The sequence below is a fragment of the Ipomoea nil genome, unplaced genomic scaffold (genome assembly GCF_001879475.1).
Source record: "Ipomoea nil cultivar Tokyo-kokei standard unplaced genomic scaffold, Asagao_1.1 scaffold1868, whole genome shotgun sequence".
In the NCBI taxonomy this organism is placed as follows: Eukaryota; Viridiplantae; Streptophyta; class Magnoliopsida; order Solanales; family Convolvulaceae; genus Ipomoea; species Ipomoea nil.
Window position 1 is genome coordinate 583,874 of NW_017618296.1, and position 22,459 is coordinate 606,332.

Sequence of the window (22,459 nt, forward strand, 5' to 3'; positions counted from 1 at the left end):
ATATACCGGTCACCTCCTTCGCTAATTTGACCAATCTTCGGGAACAAATCTCCAATTTGCCTCCGATTTGATTTCTGATGATCTATCTGATTGTGCATGGTCAAAGGAAAGGAGCACATCCTGCCTAACTTCCTCTATCAATGCTACTTCATTCAATACAGTTTCACCTATCTCATTCATCAGGTCCATCACAACTTCTTCAAAATCAGCCTCACAGTGTAGTCTTGCATTCTGATCAAGCAGACGAGCAGAGCCCAATTTGACATTCTGTCGAACAGGTTGTGTGCCTACACCTCTACTGGTCTCACAACCCCTTTTCCAATCCATTTTTGTTCTAATAGTATTAGCATCTTTTGGGTGTAGATACTAATTCCCAGACTTCGTTTCTTTCAGACTTTTGTAGTTCTTTTTGCATGGCTTCTATCCAGAATTCATCTCTTAGTGTTTCATCATTATTCTTTGTTTCAAACCTGGAGGTGAAACAATAGTCTCCTTTGGCTAATTTGAGGTAATCTTGTTTCTTTCCTCTAGTTTTGATTCCTTGATTGAGATTCCCTATGATGTTTTCTAAATGATGATTTTTCTGAATTTTCAAGTTCCCAGTTGAATGTAATTTTTCCTGTTTTTTGGTTTCTGTCTCTGTTTTGTGATCATGCTTAACAGTAGTCAGAGGTGTTGGAACAGTTGTTTCAACAACTCTGGGACTTTCGTCATCATTAGTGGTTATTGTGTTATCAATAACCACATTCATGGATTCCATTGTACTGTTTACACTAAAAGCCCTACTGTTTGATGAATAACCTGAAGATGCTCTTTGGTCATGAAAATTTATGTGTCTCATACGTTGCTGCCATAGTTGTGTTTGACTGATGGTTGTCTGTAAACAGGATAGATCACTATCCCATGTGTAGCATTTGTTTGTGGACCTTTTTCCCACCATGACACACTCGTGATTCTGATTAAACACATTGCAACTGTCTCTAGAGAACTCTACTTTGAGTTCATCTTCACAAAGCTGACTTATGCTGATTAGATTTGCTTTTAGGCTTTGTACTAAAAGGACTTTTGGCAACTTAGGCAGCCCATGGACATTCAAGGTACCATTTGCAATAATTTGTCCTTTTCCACCGTCTACAAAAGTGACATGCCCTTCATTTTTGTACTGGATGTTTTCAAGATTTTCTGAATTTCCAGTCATATGCCTTGAATATCCGCTGTCAAAGTACCATATATCTTGCTTTTTGTTTGTTTTGGAGGTATATGCAACATTTTGGTCTTTTCTTACCCAGATTTTCTTACTATTATTTCTGTTCTGTGTTGGCCACACTCTGTTGTTTTGTCTGTAGTAAAGATCATTTTGTCTCTTGTAGTAGTGTGCTTTGATGTGTCCCAGTTTGTGGCAATAGTAGCACCTTATTCTTCTTCGGTGTCGGAAGTGTTGTTGAGACACTTCCTGTATCTCGGTTTGGTGATTCTCACTGGTGTCTGTGCTTGGAGTCCTGGGTCTTTCGGTAAGCTCCTTGATTTCTTGTAGTAGTTTAGCTTCTCTGTTTTTGAAGTCTAATAGTTCGTTTTGAGCTTCTTTGTATTGTTTTTCTACTCGTTCTTTTTTCATTTTTTAAATAATGATTATCTTCCATGAGTTCTAAATTTACCTTGATGATCTGCTCCCACTTGGCATTTAGTTGAGTGTATGCCTCTAGTAACTCTTGTATGTCATCGCTATTGTTGCTTTCATGGCTAGCGGTGAAGGCTACGAAATTTGTGTTGCTGTCATCTTCTTCACTATCTGAGTCATCGCTTAGGGTTATTATATATGTTTTATTTTTCCTTTTCAAGTATGTGGCACATTCTGATTGGATGTGTCCAAAACCTTTGCATTCATAGCACTGTATTCCTTCTGTATTTGAACTGTCTCTTCTTTTTGAAATAGATTGGTTTTGTCCAGTTGGGAAGTCCCCTTGATTGATTGAAGCACTTTTGTTTCTAAATTTGTTGAATTGTTTGAGAACTCTGTTGAAATTCTTTGTTAGGAGAACAATTGATTGTTCCATGGTTTCAGTATCAATTTCTGGACTTCCTTTCTGCTTTGATTGGAACGCAATTCCTTTGTCATTATTTTTCCTTTTTTGCAGTATCTCAAGCTCATATGTTTGAAGATTTCCCATTAGATCACTCAGTTTGTAGGTGTTTAGATCTTTGTTTTCTTGGATGGCTGTAACCTTTATCATAAATCTCTCAGGTAGGGAAGTAAGACCTTTTTGACGAGCCTAGGTTCAGGAATAGGTTCGCCTAGGTTAAACGCATCTCCAGAGATGCTTAAAACTCTGGCACTAAATTGTGTGATATTTTCTTCTTCTTCCATTTTCAAGTTTTCAAACTCTGTCTGTATCATCTGTAATTTGGATTGTCTTACAGACGTGTTCCCTTCATGATGATCACATAATATACTCCACGTAGTTTTGGCTATGCGAGTGGAGGCAATCAGTTTGAAGGTATCTTCGCTCACAGCTCCATAAATTGCATTCATTGCCTTCGAGTTGAAGTTATATTCTGTTTTTTCTTCTTCACTCCAGTCAATTTTAGGTTTTATGTTTCCTTTATCATCAACTGGAGTTTTCCATTCGTTTTCTATAGCATTCCAGACACCTTCTCCTTGTGCCAAGATGTATATTTGCATTCTAGCTTTCCAGTAGGAAAAATTCGTGCCAATGGCAGTGGCCTAGTGCTTGACAGTCCTTCTCTGGGAAACTCCATTAGGATCCTGCTAATAACTTAAGCAGTTTGGCTCTGATACCAATTGAAATATATATATAAGCGCAGCACACAGTGATGTTGAAACTAACATTGTAACACAAATGATCTGTAACGCAGTTCGGGCAAACAACCCTAATCTGCGAGGCACTTCTCAATTTGAGAACTTGCCTAAATCCACTAAAAGCTCAATATTTAAAGTACACTGTTTGGAACCTGAGTTTACACAATAGAATGATCTTTCCTATCAAACTATTGAAACCTAAACACATGTACTACTTTCTAGGAGAATTTAGTATCCTATTCTCAAAGACTCTCGTACCTCACAAGATTAATGTTGAATGCTTGACTTCTACAAGAAAGGACAACCCCTATTTATAGTAACTACTCCTAACAGATTCGTGAATAATAAAGCTATTCCTAATTAGACTAGAACTAGGAAAAACTTCAATAACAATTTCCTTTAGAACTAGTACTCTTCAATAACTACTCCTCTTAGGCTTGGAATTCCTTTATAGAGCTGGAATTCTTTTTGCACATAACTTTGACAAAACACTTCGAGTCAACATAATACTTTTAAATCAAAGTGTAAAAGTATTACGGAGTACATCTATACTATATATACAAATAAAATCATGCAATTTTAACTTCCCGCCCAATTCCTATAAAATCTCTCTTCCTAATAAAATATATTGATTTCTACTTTCCTATTTGTACAATAATTTAGGGTTAAAATTCTATTCTAATATTATAAAATACTGTAATATAATTTCTATTGTAATCTATCAATCTATCTATACACATTTTGGGTTAATATTTCCCAAACCCCCTAATAATAAATAATAATTTTTTTATTGCGCCGCTGGCCGCGGCTAGGAAGTCCGGAATCGGCCTCCTCCGCGGCTGCTTCGCTGGTTGAGCCGGCGATTAATTTTTTTTTTTTAAAATTTTTTTTATAGGTTGTAAAGTGTCAAAAGTTCGGCAAAGCATAACTTTTGACTCGGTTGTCCGTTTTGGACAAATGTTTTTTTGAAATCGCGTATTTTTTTGAGATCTATCCACTCAAACAGCCGTAGGCGGTTTGACCCACTAATTTCTAAAAAAAATGCTTTATTAAATAGTTTCTAAGAAAAAACTATGAAAACCTTATGTTTTATTAATGAATTTTTAAAAAATTTAATTAAAAAATGTCATGTGTATTATTTAATAATCTCTCTTTAGAATTGGTTAAATTATTTTATTATGGGGAATTAGGGAATATTTAATGATGGTAATAGAAATCCTAGAAGAATATAGAATTGAAAAATATTTAATTATTGTTATATTATTATTGTGACTCACAGAATACAATACAAGAATATTTAATTATATTTATATTATTATTGTGCCTCACGACCATTATATACTAACAGAACTTGAAAAGAAACTAATAATAATAATATAAGTGGTAATAATAATATCTAAAAGTAATTAAGTGTTAATAATAATTGTAAGAATATTAACGTAAGAATTATGATATAGAATAAATCGTAATAATTAATAACTACCGTCTAGGATTAAATTTGGAATTTTCAGGAGATAAGCGACCTCTGGTGAAATTAACTCTTAAATAATTATATATCGATTTAAATATTCTTAATATATTACAACAATTCCATTACGTGCATCGCACGGGTGAAAATACTAGTTTGATTAAAACAATAATAATAATAATAATAATAATAATAATAATAATAATAATAATAATAATAATAATAATAATAATCCAAACAAAACGATATATAACATAAAATTAAAATTAAAAAAGGGAGCCACGGGCTCCCCTTCGTAAATGATGTTGGATCATTTTGATCCCACATTGAAAATGTTTGAAAAAGGAGTTCTCGAGCTCCTCTATATAAGAGGAACATTATTACTCCTCTTAAAAATAATTGTTTGTCCACCAATGTGGGCAAGTATTGAGAAGTCAAAAAAATTTTATTTAAGAAACCTTAGCTTTGTCTTCTTATTTTAAATATTTTTTTTTTGAATGCTATTGACTCTATTACATTGTAATATCTGTTCATACATACTTTCTCAACCTAATGAAGCACAAAGAGTATGACCTTCCACATAGGAGATGTCACTACATTCCATCTGAGCACAAGGTGCTTGGGAAGGTCACTACATTCCATCTGAGCACAAGGTGTTTGACATTATTTATTTATTATTAGTGGGAGTTGTGAAATATTAACCCAAAATGTATGTATTGTATTAGTTTTAGCAATTTGGAGCAAATTACCGAGTTATTATATATATATTTTTATGTTTTGATTAAAGTTAAAATGTTACAATGACGAATTTGTTAAAATTTTGGTGAATTTGTCCGTAATCAAATCTATATATATATATATATATATATATATATATATATATATATATATATATATATATATAAACAAAATTCTCCTATTTCATTTCCCCGCTCAAACTTTTGTAGTAAAACCTATTTGGTAAGCAAATGTAAAATGAAAATTAATTAATTGATAATATTACATAATTATACCTTTCCTTTTTGAAAAATTATACAAATTTATAATTCTCATATTTTCTACCTATAAATACAATGGATTGGTGAGTTTGGAAATCATAATTTTTCCTTTTGCACTGTTTTCGTCTTCTTCCTGTTCTCTCTGTGGAATCATATCTTGGTGTCGCACTCATGAAAACGTAAGTATTTTTTTTTTTTTTACAGTTTTCAAGATTATTATTATTATTATTATTATTATTATTATTATTATTATTATTATTATTATTATTATTATTATTATTATTATTATTATTATTATTATTTTTGCAATTGTAGCTTGAAGTGTTTTTAGTGCTGCTGGATCCAACGGATTGGGCGTTGATGGAGACCCGAGTAACATTGACTACAAAATTGATTTCTTAATTTTCCGGCAGCAATGAAGACCCAGCGTTTTTCTTATCAGAAATTAAACTCTTATTTTCCTCACAGGCAATGAAGCGCTTTGCGAAACTGGAAAGTGATTCCTTTTTTTTTTTTTTTTTTTTAATTCCTCTGAGATAATTTTTTAGTGAATTATAATTTGTATTATTATTGATTTATCTTCTGTGACTTAAAAACTTGCAGGTGATTAGAGACGTTAGCAAGTTGTTTACTCTTACTCTAAACCAGGCTCGAAATCCCCAAGCATTGTCAAAATCATCTACTTTTAATCGCATCGAGATTCCGACCTCTCAGGACCCATTAAATGGTGATTAATTAGAAACTTTCCAATTGTGTTCTTTGTTAGGAATAACACCCAAATAAGTGTGAATTATTTCCATCCACAATAAATTGTGGAGTGAGGTTTAATTCCTACAAATGTGGTCCTCTCCACCACTCCCCTATTTTAGTGGAAATTTAATGGCTAAGAGAGGAGGAGCAGGTAATTCTATAGCTATAAATACCCTGCTCCTCCCTGAGCTCTAAACGCTCAATATATTCTTCTCTTCTTCTCTTTTGCAATCCTGAGCTTCGGTGTTAACTGGTCGAAAGCAACCGGTAAGACTGTTACCGTCTCCGGGCAATATTTGCTTTTAAGGTAGTGTCTTGCGCACGTCACCGATTGATTCAGGATTTCTTCTATACTCAGCCTATATAAACAGTAGCCTAGATCTACGACATATTCTGACCAATTTCCCAACAGTTAAAAGCAAATATATGTGCTTAAGTTATCATGTCGACCTTCGGATCTAAACCTTCTCTGACCTCGCCAAGCTCGAACCTCTCACCAGTCTGAACTACTGCGGGTAGGCGATTAAGATGATGATCCACTTCAAGTCTGTCGAACTCTGAGCTAAGTATTATTTCTTTAATACATGTGTGTGTGTTAATTCTTTTAATGGGTGTTAGAAATATTTTCATGCATCATCACCACGTTATATTTCATCTTTTGGTTCGTTCTCTTCAGTGTGCACAACATGAGGATTGACATAACTAAGAGATAATTAGCTACATGCTTTTCAGCACACAAAATTATTAATATTCTGTATATATTATGACTTAGTCATTATTAAATCTTGTGCTCTTGAATTTAAAGTGTAAGCAGTTATAGTTACGATGATGATATATCTCATAATTATCTTTTATAGCATATTGGTCTTGAAGAATTGAAATAGCAAGATCATTAAATTACTTAAACATGCTCTCTCACTCTTAACATCCAAGATATATAAATGGTTAATCTTGATGATCAATATCTCATGCATATTGTTATGTCTATGTGTAGGCATGTGTTTCTTGGATTTAGAGTTGTTCGAAAATGTTATATATGATGTTCTTCACAAAATGAGATCAAAAAGTGATTATGCGTTAGATAACTGGGAAACATAAATTTAAGTGATGCATGATTAATTTATTAGTGGGGGCTATTTGTTCCTTCAAATTGAATATGAGATGCATATATAATTATATATCTTTGTCACATGGTTTTAAAGATTTGAATCATGTACTAAAATTATTTGTATAAAGATTTAATAAGTATATATATCAGTCTTTGGTTGCAATTTGTTTGTAGCATGGAGTTGAAGAGTCATTATTCATGTATACTCTTTGCATATAGCTCAGTCTTGCCAATGAGATTTGCCTCCTCATATTTTAATATGGCACATGCATACTTATATGATAATAGACTATCATATGCAAATGATTGTCTTGAGCATTAGTAGTCATATATTATTGGCATTGACCATGTCCCTTAAAATTATCATAATGACATAATTTAGAAGATGGTTTGCCTATATCTTTGCATTCAATTGATTATTATCTTTTGAGAGCATGTTAAACGTGAAATATATATTGTGACAAGCATTTTAGAAATCACCATTCCATATTTTGTATAGTGAGTGCTTTGAATATTATATAGAAAATTAACAGCGGTGTACACGAAGATAAGTGAATTGTTATTATTCACATGTATGAGCTTTATGAATTTGTTGTGTTAGAAGTGATGATTTAACACTACTGCTAAGTGATTAAATCATCAATATGATATAAAGTCTATAAATTGTGTACTTATGCACATGTCAATTTACAACATTATGTGTTATTATTGTGGATATGTTACAAACATTGCACTATTTGATGAGATACATACTATATTACAGTCACATAATCTTAAATATTTAAATTGTGTACTGAGTTTAATTTCAAAGGCTTTACTCACATTTATGGTGGTAGCATGGAAAAGTCATTGTTTTTGAATACTCTGTCTAGGAAGATGGTTTTTAAGAAAACTTCGGTTTCACCACTCGACCTGGGAGATTTAAGAAGTATGGTGTTGATCATGCAGGCTAGTTAGAGCGCCACTTGATCTTCACCTGAAATGAGGTTGACTCTCATATGTTGTTAATCAAAGCCTTGCAATAGAAATTGTTGAAGTACTGCAATAGTAATATTGATCTGCATCTTATGAAGGCTTTATATGAGTTTTAATTTTCTCAAGGGAATGGAAAATTGTGCAAGTGGCAACTCTAAAGTCTCATTGTTGAGAGATATTTCCGAATAAATATGAGCTCGAACATATTCCTTGTGTATAACATTAATTTCTTATAAGAATATGATGTGAAATTTGTGATTATGTTGTTCAACTTGATGTAGCATGTAGACAACATTATTTCTATGGCTTACTAACAATGAGCGTTTGTATATATATATTATTTAAACTCTTGCTTGAGTCATATTGAAATACCTATAATTCCTAATTAAAGGGTAATTGTGATCAATTGAGATAACCAAGTTTGTTGAAATATATTCAACTGTTGAGCATGTATCAGGCAGAGTGCGAAGCTTCTATAATGCTCCACAAAGCAAATCGGCAAAACTCAGTCTACAAAGGAGCTAATGTTGGGCACCAAAGATCAGTCTGGGTAAGAGATCAAATACATTTGACAACAAATATTTGTAAGTGTTGCATTGTGGGGGTAATAAACTCCTTATATTCTCATCAGAAGTTTCTCTGTGGTATTGAGAATAATGATGAAAGAGAATGTTTCATGTTAAACATGAAAATATCAAGGGATTATTTACGAGTAAACAAAGTACTCGTCAAAGTGCATGTAAGTTTGGTCAAGAGAATCAACTTACTTGAGGGCTAATTATGAGGATTAGTCGCTGACTCATTGGAAGGACTTAAAGTCCAAGTGGTAATGAATTCGTGGTGGATCCCACTTCTGTGGTCAAGCGAAGCCATGAAAAGAGTTACAAAATAGTACACTAGTTGGTCATTTCGACAGTGTGTGTACTTGTGAGGTTGAGCTACAGCTCTTAATGAATTCATAACTCTTTGAGAAAGGGTGGTTTTCTTGAGACAAACCTAATGAATTCACCGCATAATGACATTAGTACAAAATGCTCTTGGTGACTTATACTCAATTGGGATGGTCTATGTTGAGGTAAACCTAAAGAGATCCCTAACTTGAGTAGAAAAGGGTTAACCGCCTCTTATGAAAGATAATGGGGTTATCCCAAGAAGCTGAGTGGCTAAGAAATATGTTGATAAACGTGGAGTTTTGGGGGTGTCTAGCTAACACCTTCACTACATATACATTGTGATTCACAAACTGTAGTTTACATTGTAAAGAACAATGCCTATGATAGAAAGAAAAGACTTACAACTGATTTATGTACTTAACTACTCGATAAGCCTTTAAAGGTGGTCTATACTGAGATAGACTTGATAGAGTTAAAAGTCTATATTGAGATGGACTTGACAAGACATAAAAAACTATAATGTGATTAGACTTGTCAGAGTTAAAAGTCTATGATGAAATAGACTTAGACATGGTGGAAGTCTATATTAAGATAGATATAACAGACTTGTATAAGCTAGATCAACAATGGAGAATGAATTTATACTTCTTGATCTAGTTGGGCAAAAAGCCGAGTGGCTGAGAGACCTACTGGCAGACGTGCAATGGTGGGGGTGTGCTACACCGTCTATGCCCATACACTGTAACTCACAAAGAAGGAACATTACGGTCATACATGAGTCTGTAAGACAGTTGATTACGACTGGAGCACTCACATTAGAGTATATGGAGCCTGAGAAGAATAGCAGATCCTCTCGCTAAAGGACTAAATAGAAAGGCCGTCCTCGATACGTCGAAGGAAATGAGCTTAAAATCAACAAAGTAGGCCAAGCTTACGTACTCATAAAGCAACTGAACATGAGATGTTCTAAGCTAGGGTCTACACAGAGGTAGACCACAAGTCAAAGAGTTTGACTTCCGAAGAACCTGCATAATGGGTGCTGATGTGTGCACATGAGTTCAAAACTACCTCTCCTTTGCTAGTTCAAGATTCAATTCACTACTAAGGAGAAAGTTACTCAAGTCACTATGTGTCAGTTCAAGGTTTAAACCACTGGCATTAAAGTCAGCGCTCACTTCCGCTCAGACATCGACTGCATTCACACTTGTTGAGTGTGTGGGGGATGTTGGGAATAACACCCAAATAAGTGTGAATTATTTCCATCCACAATAAATTGTGGAGTGAGGTTTAACTCCTACAAATGTGGTCCTCTCCACCACTCCCCTATTTTAGTGGAAATTTAATGGCTAAGAGAGGAGGAGCAGGTAATTCTATAGCTATAAATACCCTGCTCCTCCCTGAGCTCTAAACGCTCAACATATTCTTCTCTTCTTCTCTTTTGCAATCCTGAGCTTCGGTGTTAACTGGTCGAAAGCAACCGGTAAGACTGTTACCGTCTCCGGGCAATATTTGCTTTTAAGGTAGTGTCTTGCGCACGTCACCGATTGATTCAGGATTTCTTCTATACTCAGCCTATATAAACAGTAGCCTAGATCTACGACATATTCTGACCAATTTCCCAACATTCTTAACCTCATAAGCTGTTCAGATTGTTTTTTTTTTTCTTGCTATTTGAAAGAACTCATTGTCACTGCCATATTATTATTAATTTCCCACCTTTATTCTCTATATTCATTAAGGAATGAGGATGTATGTTCAGATTTTATTAGGCCTATATGTTGGTACACATGGTCTTCGTTCTTCAGAAGTAATCCACCTAAGGCGCAGATTTGGTCAGTGGAAAGAAGATGGAATCACGAAGCAGTCATCTAGGATTGAATTTTATGAATATGTTGAAGCTGTAAAATTAACTGGACATCCTTACGTGCCTGCTGGCCAGGTAAAGCATGTTTGGTTGGATAGAAAAAGTTTTCCTTAAATTTGAGAAAAAATGAAAATTTCTCTAATTTGGTCAAAAAGTTTTTCAATGGGAGGGGTGATATTTTATTTTTCATGAAAGTTGGGAAGAAAATATTAATAATTTCTTGGTTCTAATAGTTATTAAAAATTGAACATCAATTAAAATTCTATTAGTCTCAGTAATTTTTTATATTATATTTATCGTTGGTATGTAACAGGCATTTGTCACTGTACAATAATACGATTTATGTTTTACTGCATATATATTTCAACTCTGAAATTTGTCTACTTTATTTTAATCTTAACAACATTCAATTTTAAATTTATTCTTAATCGTAGTCAATTAATTATTATTATTATTATTATTATTATTATTATTATTATTGTTATTATTATTATTATTATTATTATTTGCCATGGCTTTATTATTATAGTAATAAAGGAAAAGGAAATGATTGAAGTCAAAATATCTTTTTTATATTTTAATATTCCGTAATATGTAATAATTTAAAATTCAAATATTATTCAAATTGCGTTAGTATAATATCACGAAGTCATTTACACAATTTATATTATATATTTTACGTTTGCAGGGTTTTAGCTTCCAAAACAATACTAATAACCAAACAAAAAATATACAAAACAAAAATAGTAATAAAATTAGTAATTATTATTATTATTTACGTTTTAATAATAATATTTAATATTCCTTGGATTTTTTTACGTTTTTATGATAATAATGAAGAAATATAGTAATATTATGCTACAATTTAATAAAAAATTATTTGAATCTGGTTATTTTATGTCCTCTAATATTATGGTGATATCACTAAATCATATATGCTACAATTTAATAAAGAATTATTTGAATATGGTAATATTATATTCGAATTTGATCTAATATTGTCGTAATATAACCAAATCATATATGCTATGATTTAACGAAATTACCATACGTGTAGAAATATGGTAATGAAGAAATACAGTAATGTTATGCTACGATTTAATGAAGAACTATTTGAATATGGTAATATTATGTACGAATTTGATCTAATATTATGCTAATATCACCACATCATATATGCTATGAATTAATGAAGAATTATCTAAATATGGTAACCAAATTACCGTGTACAATTTTTAACTAAAAATATGCTACGTTAAAAAGATATATTATTCAAGGGTGAAATATATGCTACGATTTAACTAAATTTTCGTGTAGAATTTGACCTAATTTAATACAACTTATTTTGTGGGGAAAATGGTCAAATAGGCTCTCGAACTTTAGCTTAAAAGTCAATTAGGCCCTAAACTTTTTAAAGGTGCAATTACACCCATCAACAATTCATTTAGGTGCATTGAAGTCCAAAAACAAGTTAATGACCTGCTATCACAGGTCATTAGCGTTCAGGCCACCTTTCGGCGAATTTTCCGACAAAAAAAAAAAAAATGTAACCAGCAACCGACCTAGATTTGCCAAAAATTTCACCGGTCACTTCTTTTGTCGAAAATTTCGCTGGTCACATGAAAATGAATATTAATTCGTTTTATGAATGAAAAAAATGAATATTACACACGACAATCTATTATTAGTATTCTGTTAATAATTGGTATGGGAATCAGGCCGAATGAAAAAGAAAATTAATATTAAAAATTCACTGAAAATATAACACAAGTTTTCCCTTCGAAAAAATTAGTAACTACCAAATAAAATATTAAGAAAAAATTATAAAAGAAAAAAGAATGAAGAAAATATGAAATGAATATATTCATATTTCACCGGAAATATATTCAGCAAATTATATTATTATTATTATTATTATTATTATTATTATTATTATTATTATTATTATTATTATTATTATATTAATTATTTATGAAGGAAAAAGGAAATGAATATATTAATATTTCACTGGAAGCATAATCAACAATTATATTTGTATAATTATATTATTTTTTAGTTATATGAAAATAAATATTAATTATTTTTATGAACAAAAAAATAAATAAATATTACACACGGGAATATGTTATTAGTAACCACCACTTAAGAAAAAATTATGAAGAAAAAAAAAGAATGAAAATCAATTTCAATTCTTTTTATGAAGGAAAAAAAGAAATAAAATACTAGGAAAAACGAAATGAATATATTAATATTTTACTGGAAATATAACACAGTTTTTCCAACCAAAAAATTAGTAACCAACAAATAAAATATTAAGAAAAAATTATGACGAAAAAAGAATATGGCAATCAATATTTATTCTTTGTATGAAGGAAAAAGAAATGAACATATTCAAAAGGAAATGAAATATTAGAAAACGAAATGAATATATATGAATATTTCGCTGGAAATATAATCGGCAATTATATTATGATAATTATATGAATTAAATAATAATTAATTAATTAATTGTATTAATAAATAGTAATAATTAATATTTAATAATTATAGTATAGACAAATTGATATTGATATGTATTGCTTGAATATAAAAGGGTCACGAACTCATTTATTTTCTACCATTATATACTTTTAATTCTTCTCTTATATTTCTCAACTTTCTCTTTATTGTTTAGTAATGAAGTCAAATTTTGTCACTGCCTTTGATCTATCTTCCAAGACAAGGAAAAACTCTATAGGCCTTCAGTTGACGCGTTGTTATTTGTCTAGAGAATATCAACGCACAGCCGTTAAGGTGTCAACCACCAAACTCTAGAGTGCTTATTTCATGACTCTAAGGTACATATTGCATTTATATATTATTTAAACAGCACTTTATTTTTGTGATATTACATTAAATATCAATTAATATTAATATTGATGTTGTATGTTGTATATTCTATACAAATAATTTATATAACTGAGTTGCAAGCTAGACAACAAGCTAATTAGGTCAATTAATACAAATCATAACACTGCTATATAAAATCTCTAAAGTTTCAGCACCAGATGCGTACATCTACACGTTGGCTACTAATTGAATAATTATTTGTTCAAATTCAAGCATTGATAACATCAGAAAACATAATCGATCCAACTCAATTATTCAATTGCACTATATAATATTTGGTGTTTTAATTTAAATAATTATATATCAATCCAAATATTCTCAATATATTACAACAAATCTATTCCGTGCATCACACGGGGGCAAATACTAGTTTTTATTAACAAGTATTACACTTTCCATTATGAGTAACAAATATTTTATTCCTTGATTAGTATTACATTATGCAGTATAAGTATATATTTACATATTAATCTGACCCGTCTCACGAATCCTAATCTTACACAAGTTTTTACCAAATATATAATAAGGATAGGGTGGCCGGTGGAGGAGACTAGGAGAGGGGCTACTGTACTCATTACCCTCTAGATCCGCCCCTGTTAATGCATGCATTTTCTAAGCGGACAAGAAAACTCTCAGGCGTCAAAGGTAGATTTCCCGGCTGCAATAGAAACTAACAACGTAAACAAAAAGCACGGGCGTTAAATATGCCGTTTATGCAGGTTAGTGACTGTTAGCCGTTGAATCTTGACGGTTATGCGGTTCCAACTTCCCACGTGGTTGTCGCTCTCCCAAGTATATACACCAACCGTAAATTTGGGATGGATTCCGTTAATTACAATGAATTATTGATAATTTGTAACCACTCTATGACAATACTAGCAGTCTAGCACACCTGAAGTCTACTAAATTTTAGATCTAACGTGACTTTATTTATGATCAACTCCTTAAATGCATGATTTTATATATATATATATATATATATATATATATATATATATATATATATATATATATATATATATGGAAGGGATCAGGTGCGAATGGTGCTTCACGTGCGATTGTGTGTGTGGACTCACATTAAGCATTACACTGCGCACTTTAAGTACACAACAAACGCACATTAAACGCACAAACAAAATACATTCAGAACACAAACTCACGCACCTTAAGTACAAAAGTAACGCATCTTAAACACAACCCTCACGCACCTTAAGCACAAAACTCACGCACCTTAAGCACAAAAACACACGCACCTTAAGTTTAACAACTCACATTAAGTACACACTCACGCACATTAAGTACAAAACTCATGCACCTTAAGTACAAGACTCACGCACCTTAAGCACAAAATGCACGCACATTAAGCACAAAACTCATGCACTTTAAAGTTTCAACAACTCACAATAAGTACACACTCACGCACATTAAGCACACAACTCATGCACTTTAGGCACAAGACTCACGCAACTTAAGTACAAAACTCACGCACATTAAGCACTACACACTCACGCACATTAAGCACAAACCTCACGCATCTTAAGTACAAAACTCACGTACATTAAGTACAAAACTCACCCACATTAATCACCCTCACTGGAACTTAAACCTATATATATATATATATATATATATATATATATATATATATATATATATATATATATATATATATATTAGAGTTCAGGTGCGGCCACACCAAAAGCTAGTTATGCAAATATGCACCAACAATGTTAGGAAATGCACAACAAAATAATGCAAAAATTAAGTACACATCACCAAAAACGCACCACTAGGTATGCATAAAAGCACTACACAGTGTTCGGAAATGCACAATTAGGTGGGGAGTTATGGTGCATTTTTGGGGTGTGTTGTGCATTTTTTTGGTGTATTTGTGCATTCATTGTTGTGCATTTTCTTAACACTATTGGTGTCTTTTTCAAGCGGTTGCACTGACCACGCGGGAAGGCGCAACCGCATTTTAACAGAAGTGTATATATATATATATATATATGTCTTACTTACTATTTATTGGTCAAACCAACTATTATTTCTTCTTTGTTTATTTTTTAATATTTTTTTACTTATTTTTAAATTAATTTTTTGTGTTTAATAGTACTTTTAGTGTAATTTCTAAATATATAAATTTTGTATACTTATACTAAATTTAATATTGTGAAAAATTGAATTAAAAATAATTTCAACCAAGTCTCGTTAACCAAATCAAACAAATTAAATAAAATAGGAAGGAGGGAGTAATGATTTACTAAGTATAGACCATCAGATATATAGGAGTTGTGTGTTTCACTTGGTACCAAAAATTAATAGTTTTAATCTTATTATATAAGTAATTTCTATTCACAATAGTCAATATTTTTACAAAATTAGCTATATTATTTACTAAGACACTCAATATAAAAGTTTGACGAAACACCATTTTTTGTTAATCTAAATACCTTACTCCATTAACCAATTTGCCAATTATAAATGATATTAATATGCTTGTTCACTTTTTTAAAAAATATATATTTTTATTATCAAACAAGAGGGGTACCTAGCAACTCAAATTGATCACTCTTGGCAAGATCATACCGACACTATCTTATCGAAGGATATTGTGCAAACCTGCTAGGGACCTTCTAACACTTTGACTCCCTTGTCATTCACCAACTAAATAAGCCTTTGGAAAGAAATTTGTTACCCTGTTTTATTCTCTGAACACATAATGCGCTTGGACCTTCCACTACCTACTAAGATCCTTACAACAAGCCCCAATTAACTAGATTCAACAAAAGATAACTCCCCTCCCCTGGCGCCGCGACTCATTGACACCGTGTTAGAAAATCGTTGGTAAAACCGAATAATAATCCTACAAAATAAGGATTATTATTTTGTGTAGAAAAAGGGAAGCAAAGATGAAGAAATAGGCTCGTATTTGGTTTAGGGTTTTAGCATGAGTAGATCGATCACTCTTTCCTTAAAACCTTATTTGCTACCTCTCACAAGTGTTAGGACCGTTGTAGCCTAGGCTTCTCAGGATAAAACTTACTACGATTCATTGTTTGAGCACCCAAACAGGGAATCCGACGAACTAGAGCAGGATGAGCACAATTAGACTAAGAAGAGAGTAGAAGCAGAGAGTTTTGAGGCTGGAAAATATGATTTTCTATGTTCTTAAATTCTGCTGCTCTACCCTCTCTTATATAGGGGTGACGGAATTTAATAGCATTCAAAAAATGACATTAAAACACCCATGTAACAGCTCCATTAACATGAGAATTAATTATGTAATTTAAAATTGGAATTAATATGAAATTAAATCCATAACAGTGGTCAGATGAACTGTATAGACATGTACCGTTCTAGAAACGTAGGGGTGACCGTGTTTCCGGTTCCCATTCCGCAAATGAACAAACCGGAACCGGAACCGCAAAGTACGGTTCCGGTTTATGAACCGGCGGTTCCGATTAGAACCGACGATTCTAACCGAATTATATATAAAAAAAAAAAAAATAGAGGCTAAAGAGGCAAAGACTTTCCAAAGTCTTTGCCTCTTTGCGCCACTGCCCACTGCGGCAGTGAGGCAGTATGCCCATCAATTTTTTTATTTTTTTTACGATTTGGAACCGGAACCATTCGGTTCCGAACCAGAACCGGCGGTTCCGGTTCTAATATTTTAGTAACCTTAACCGGAACCAGAACCGTACGGACGGTTCCGGTTCGCACAGTAATGGTTTCGATTCTAACCGAACCGTAGTCACCCCTACGGAAACGGTAGACGTTTACCGCTGCATAACGTACTGCACCGAATTGAGATCGGTACGTACCGGTTGAACATTTACCGCGAACGACTTCAAAAGCGTTCACCGTGGATGACTCCATCCGGTCCGGTCTGTTCAGTATCACCGTGGACGACTCCATCCGGTCCGGTCTGTTCAGTAGCGAATTGAGATCGGTACGTACCGGTTGAACATTTACCGCGAACGACTTCGAAAGCGTTCACCGTGGACGACTCCATCCGGTCCGGTCTGTTCAGTATCATCGTGGACGACTCCATCCGGTCCGGTCTGTTCAGTAGCTAAAGTGTTGGGAAATTTTTCGAAAGGTTGGCATAACATAGCCCCAATTTCCGGACGAGTTTAAGCTTAAGTCCAGCCTTTCCGATCTCATTTTGGAATTTGATTTGCACCCTCCCCCTACGCGCGAGAGAGAGCTTCTATGCTATACAATTCAATAAGTCTTAAAAGAGCTAAATAGTGGAGCAAATCTTCTTTCCAAACCAATGTGGGACAATAGCTTCACTTTTTCCCTTCATTTTTCCAACTTAATGGGTAGTGGTGTTAGGGTAAAATCTTGGATATCAAGTAAGGGTTGAAAAGACTAGAATAGCCTCCCTTATTCTCAAAAAGGTTAGGAAGACATCAAAAGTTAGGTACAAAGCATAAAATACAATGTATTTCTCTTTGACTAATTTAATTGACCAATGAATTTGGTCAATTTAGGTCCTCCGAATATTTAATTAAGGAATTAGGAAGGGATATGATTTTGCAAAGCAAGTTTAGAATTAATTAAATAATTAATTCCGTTTAAGGGATAAATTTTCAGGGTGTCACACTCTCTACCCCTAACAAGAAACTTCGTCCCCGAAGCTTGGTTGCAACGAAATACAACTAAGCACAACAATTTGGTTTGTAAATGTGTGACCAAGATCAAATGTGAGTTTCAAACGAGGCTTGAAGCAATAAGGTTTCCACCAAAATAAACCTAACGTTTAGAAAAACCAAAGTAAGACTAACAAACTTACTTACAACTAGTTCTAGGCCAAAACAAAACTAGAAAAACAACTAACTGAGCTAGATTACACATATGGTTCCAACAAACTTAAAATTAAAGTCACCAACAGGAAAACAGACAAGGGTTAGAAACGGAGTTAGCTCACTCTCCTGCTTGGGATGAGTCGTCAGCTGAGTCCTCTGAAGCTTCCTCGTCTGAGCCAGAAACTCCCGAGGAACTGTCTCTGTCTAACTTGGCCTCCACAACCACCAACCTTCGATCCAGGGTGGCAACTTTGGTATTCAGAGATGAAAAACCCTCTTCAATGAGTCGATTTTGCCTTCGCAGTTGAACCAACATGCGCTCCTGGGTAGTCATGGACTCCTGTTCCTGCTTAGTCCTCAGCTCTTTTCTTCGGGCACTCTCCTCGCTGTCATGGTCACTATCTTCCTCCTCTTCTTCATTTTCTCCCACCTCTTGAACTATTTGCTTCAGCTTTTTGATGGGGATAGCCAGCTGCTCAATCAACAATCTCCTTTCGGCCAAAGGTTTCTTTGCTACCTCCTCCAGGGTGATATACTCCTTATTCTCAACTTGGTAAAGGCCGCAGCTACGGAGATTCTGAGCATCAAAGATCATCTTTCCCAAAGGTTTAGCCATTGTTTGGCTCACATCAACCCCCTTCTTTTCCAGAATCCAACTCAAAATCATGTCGTAAGGCAGACTCTTACGGTTGTGGCCAACGCAATAATCCATATGCTTGAGCATCAAAGCCGGCAGATTAAATTTTACTTTATGCTTCAAGAAGTAAGCAAAGGTGCACTCTAGGCTTCCCACGTCTTTTCTCTTGTTGTTAAGAAACAAGCTATCGGTCACAATCATCACTAAAATCCTTTGCTCGGCCGTTAGCCACCTCTTTTCCGGTCTCGTGGCTTGGGTGAACCCATCAGTCCTACCCAACAAATACCCCAAGTAGTCCTTGTGACTCAACTCCTCCGTTCCAATCCACACATCTCTTTTATACTCCGATACTCCGATTGGAGTCAACTTGAGGAGTTTAGCTAGCCGGTTCTCATTCAACGAAATCTTTGTGCCCCTCACCTTGGAGGTGATTTCTAACTTTTTCCCTTCTTTGTTGATACTCATGTGATGATAAAACTCCTGAACTAAATCAGAATAGGTCTCACACTTAATTTTAAAAAACAACTCCAACAAGCCTTGATAATTAAGCAAATCCAAAATTTTACGAGAGAAGAACTCGGTTTCTAGAGCTTTACCTTCCAATACGGAGTAATGGGCATCCACTCATTCCACTCTTTTGATAATACTTAACCTCCTAGGCATGATGAGATGACCGAAAATTGATGTAGAAGCACGCTCTCCTTCCTTCCCCCTTTTTCCGATGAAACCTGGCGGCGATGAGGCTTCTGGCGGTGGTTGTTGCGGCGACGGGTGGTGGCTGACGGGTGGAAGCCGGTTGGTGGTTGCTGCTTCGTGGGTGAGGGGATGGCCGCGGGTGGGGAGGGTTTTGGTCTACAGCCGAGAGAAAGAGAGAGAGAGAGGCAGCTGGGGTTTGGGTGGGGAGTGAAGGGAAGAAGAAGGTTTTTTAATTTGGGGATTATTTGGCTAGGGTTAGGAATTGGATAGATCAAAAGGTTTATGGTTTTAATAAAGTTCAAGAAACAAATTTAGCTTAATGGTTCAAGGGTTGGGTTGGTAAGTAAAAGACTCGGGTTTAAAACTCCTTAGCAATAAGTTATGGTTTTAGGCTCTATTTTTCCTTAAGGTTCCCGAAGTCTTTCTATTACTACACTTATGATGATGTTAAAAATCCTAATTTAAACTTCCTAGTTAAGTCTTTTAATTATTAGCCATTAAATCTAAATCTTAGCAAACTTTTAAAGGGATCAACTAGGCTACCTATTTAAATCTACCCAAGACGAAAAGGCTTAAGGGACACACACAAGGAAAAGGCAAAACTCAAAGGTAAGAAGATAGGTTCGGGGAACGATACCTGCGGGCACCTCTTCAACTAGGTTCTCGGCTTCGGCTTGCGACCGGCTCATCACGAACACTCTTCCTTGAGGTGGTCCCGATTTTCCCGATTGCCCAAACGATTGCGGCCTTGCACTAGCATGGGAAGGGTGAGGTGCTCCTTGGCCGGTCCGGGATCTACATTCATAGGATTTGTGTCCTTTCCCTCCACACTTAAAGCATTACACCAAGTTCCGATCCCTTGACAATCCTTCCCAAAGTGGTCTTTGCCGCATCTTCTACAAAAGGTTGGTTTTCCTTTAGCCTCGTTGTTCGCCCTTACCGATCCGTGGGCTTGAGAATGAGCCACCCTACTACCACTTGAGATAAATAATTAATTCCGTTTAAGGGATAAATTTCCGGGGTGTCACAACTCTACCCACCCCAAATTGAATCACTGTCTTTTTTATTTTATATTGAGCCCATTTCCTAGATCCACCCCCTCGCGCAAATTATGTTATGGACTCGTGTCCACAATGCATTGTGGACATGAGTCCAAAACGACGTCGTTTTTAGGGAAAACGCGGCATTTCAGTTATGGAATTATAAATGTACAGTTATGGAATTATGAATGTAAGTTATGGAATTATGAACACAGAGCTCTAACATTATGAACTTACAATTATGAACATATAGTGATAAAATTATGAACATAGAGCTCTAAAATTGTGAACATAGAGCTTCGAAAATTATGAATGTACAGTTATGAGATTATGAATGTACAGTTAGGGAATTATGAATGTACAGTTATAGAATTATGAATGTGCAGTTATGGAATTATGAATGTACAGTTATGGAATTATGAACACAGAGCTCTGACATTATTGACTTACAATATGAACATATAGTGATAAAATTATGAACATAGACCTCTAAAAGTGTGAACATAGAGCTTCGAAAATTGTGAATTTACAGTTATTGAATTATGAATGTACAGTTACGGAATTATGAATGTACAGTTATGGAAGTATGAATGTACAGTTATGGAATTATGAACACAGAGCTCTGACATTATGAACTTACAATTATGAATACATAGTGATAAAATTATGAACATATACTCCTATAACAAAGCGATCTGAAAAAAAAAAAAAAAAAAAAAAAGTGGAAGATAACGGTGCCACTAACGGTACCGTTACCGTGTCTACAATGCATGCTGGAAACGGGTCCATAGCATAACGATTGACCCCTCCCCCCTCTAATACACACGATGAAGAATGTAGAGATAAAAAATAAGTATATTGGAACTATTCCATATTACTTCAGGACCCATTTCCTATATCCACCCCCATTCCACATTACTTCATGGCCCATTTCCTATATCCACCTCCTCCCCCTCCCCCTTAGGCCTTAACACACACGATGAAGAATGTAGAGCTAAAAAAATAAGTACATCAAAACTATTTCACATAACTTCAATTTTTTATAAGCGCCTAAAAAACTTTTTCAAAAAATTAAGAAAAAAAGTGTTAAATTGGCTCTATAATAGTGCAATTAGATCAACTAAGTGAAATAAAATTACTAAAGCTAAGAGACCAGAAGTTGCTTCTTCGATGGAGGATACCGCCCGCATTCGGGCAACGCAACTTACGGAGTTGTACTGTTACACCCGAATGGCTCTTTCAAGGCGGCAACAAATGGCAAACTCCCGGGTTGCTTCTCACCCCTTATGGCAGAGGCACTTGCATGTAAGGAAGCGTTATCATGGCTCAAGGAGCGTAACGAATTGGACGTGAATCTATTGACTGATTGTTTAGAACTCCGACACCATTTAGTGTCTAGTCCTAGGGACCATCCTATCCTATGTAGGGGTGGTGGAGATTAGAGAAGTCGATTCTTTGATACCAGATTAGAGAAGTCGATTCGATCATTAACAGAACAATAGGAATTAC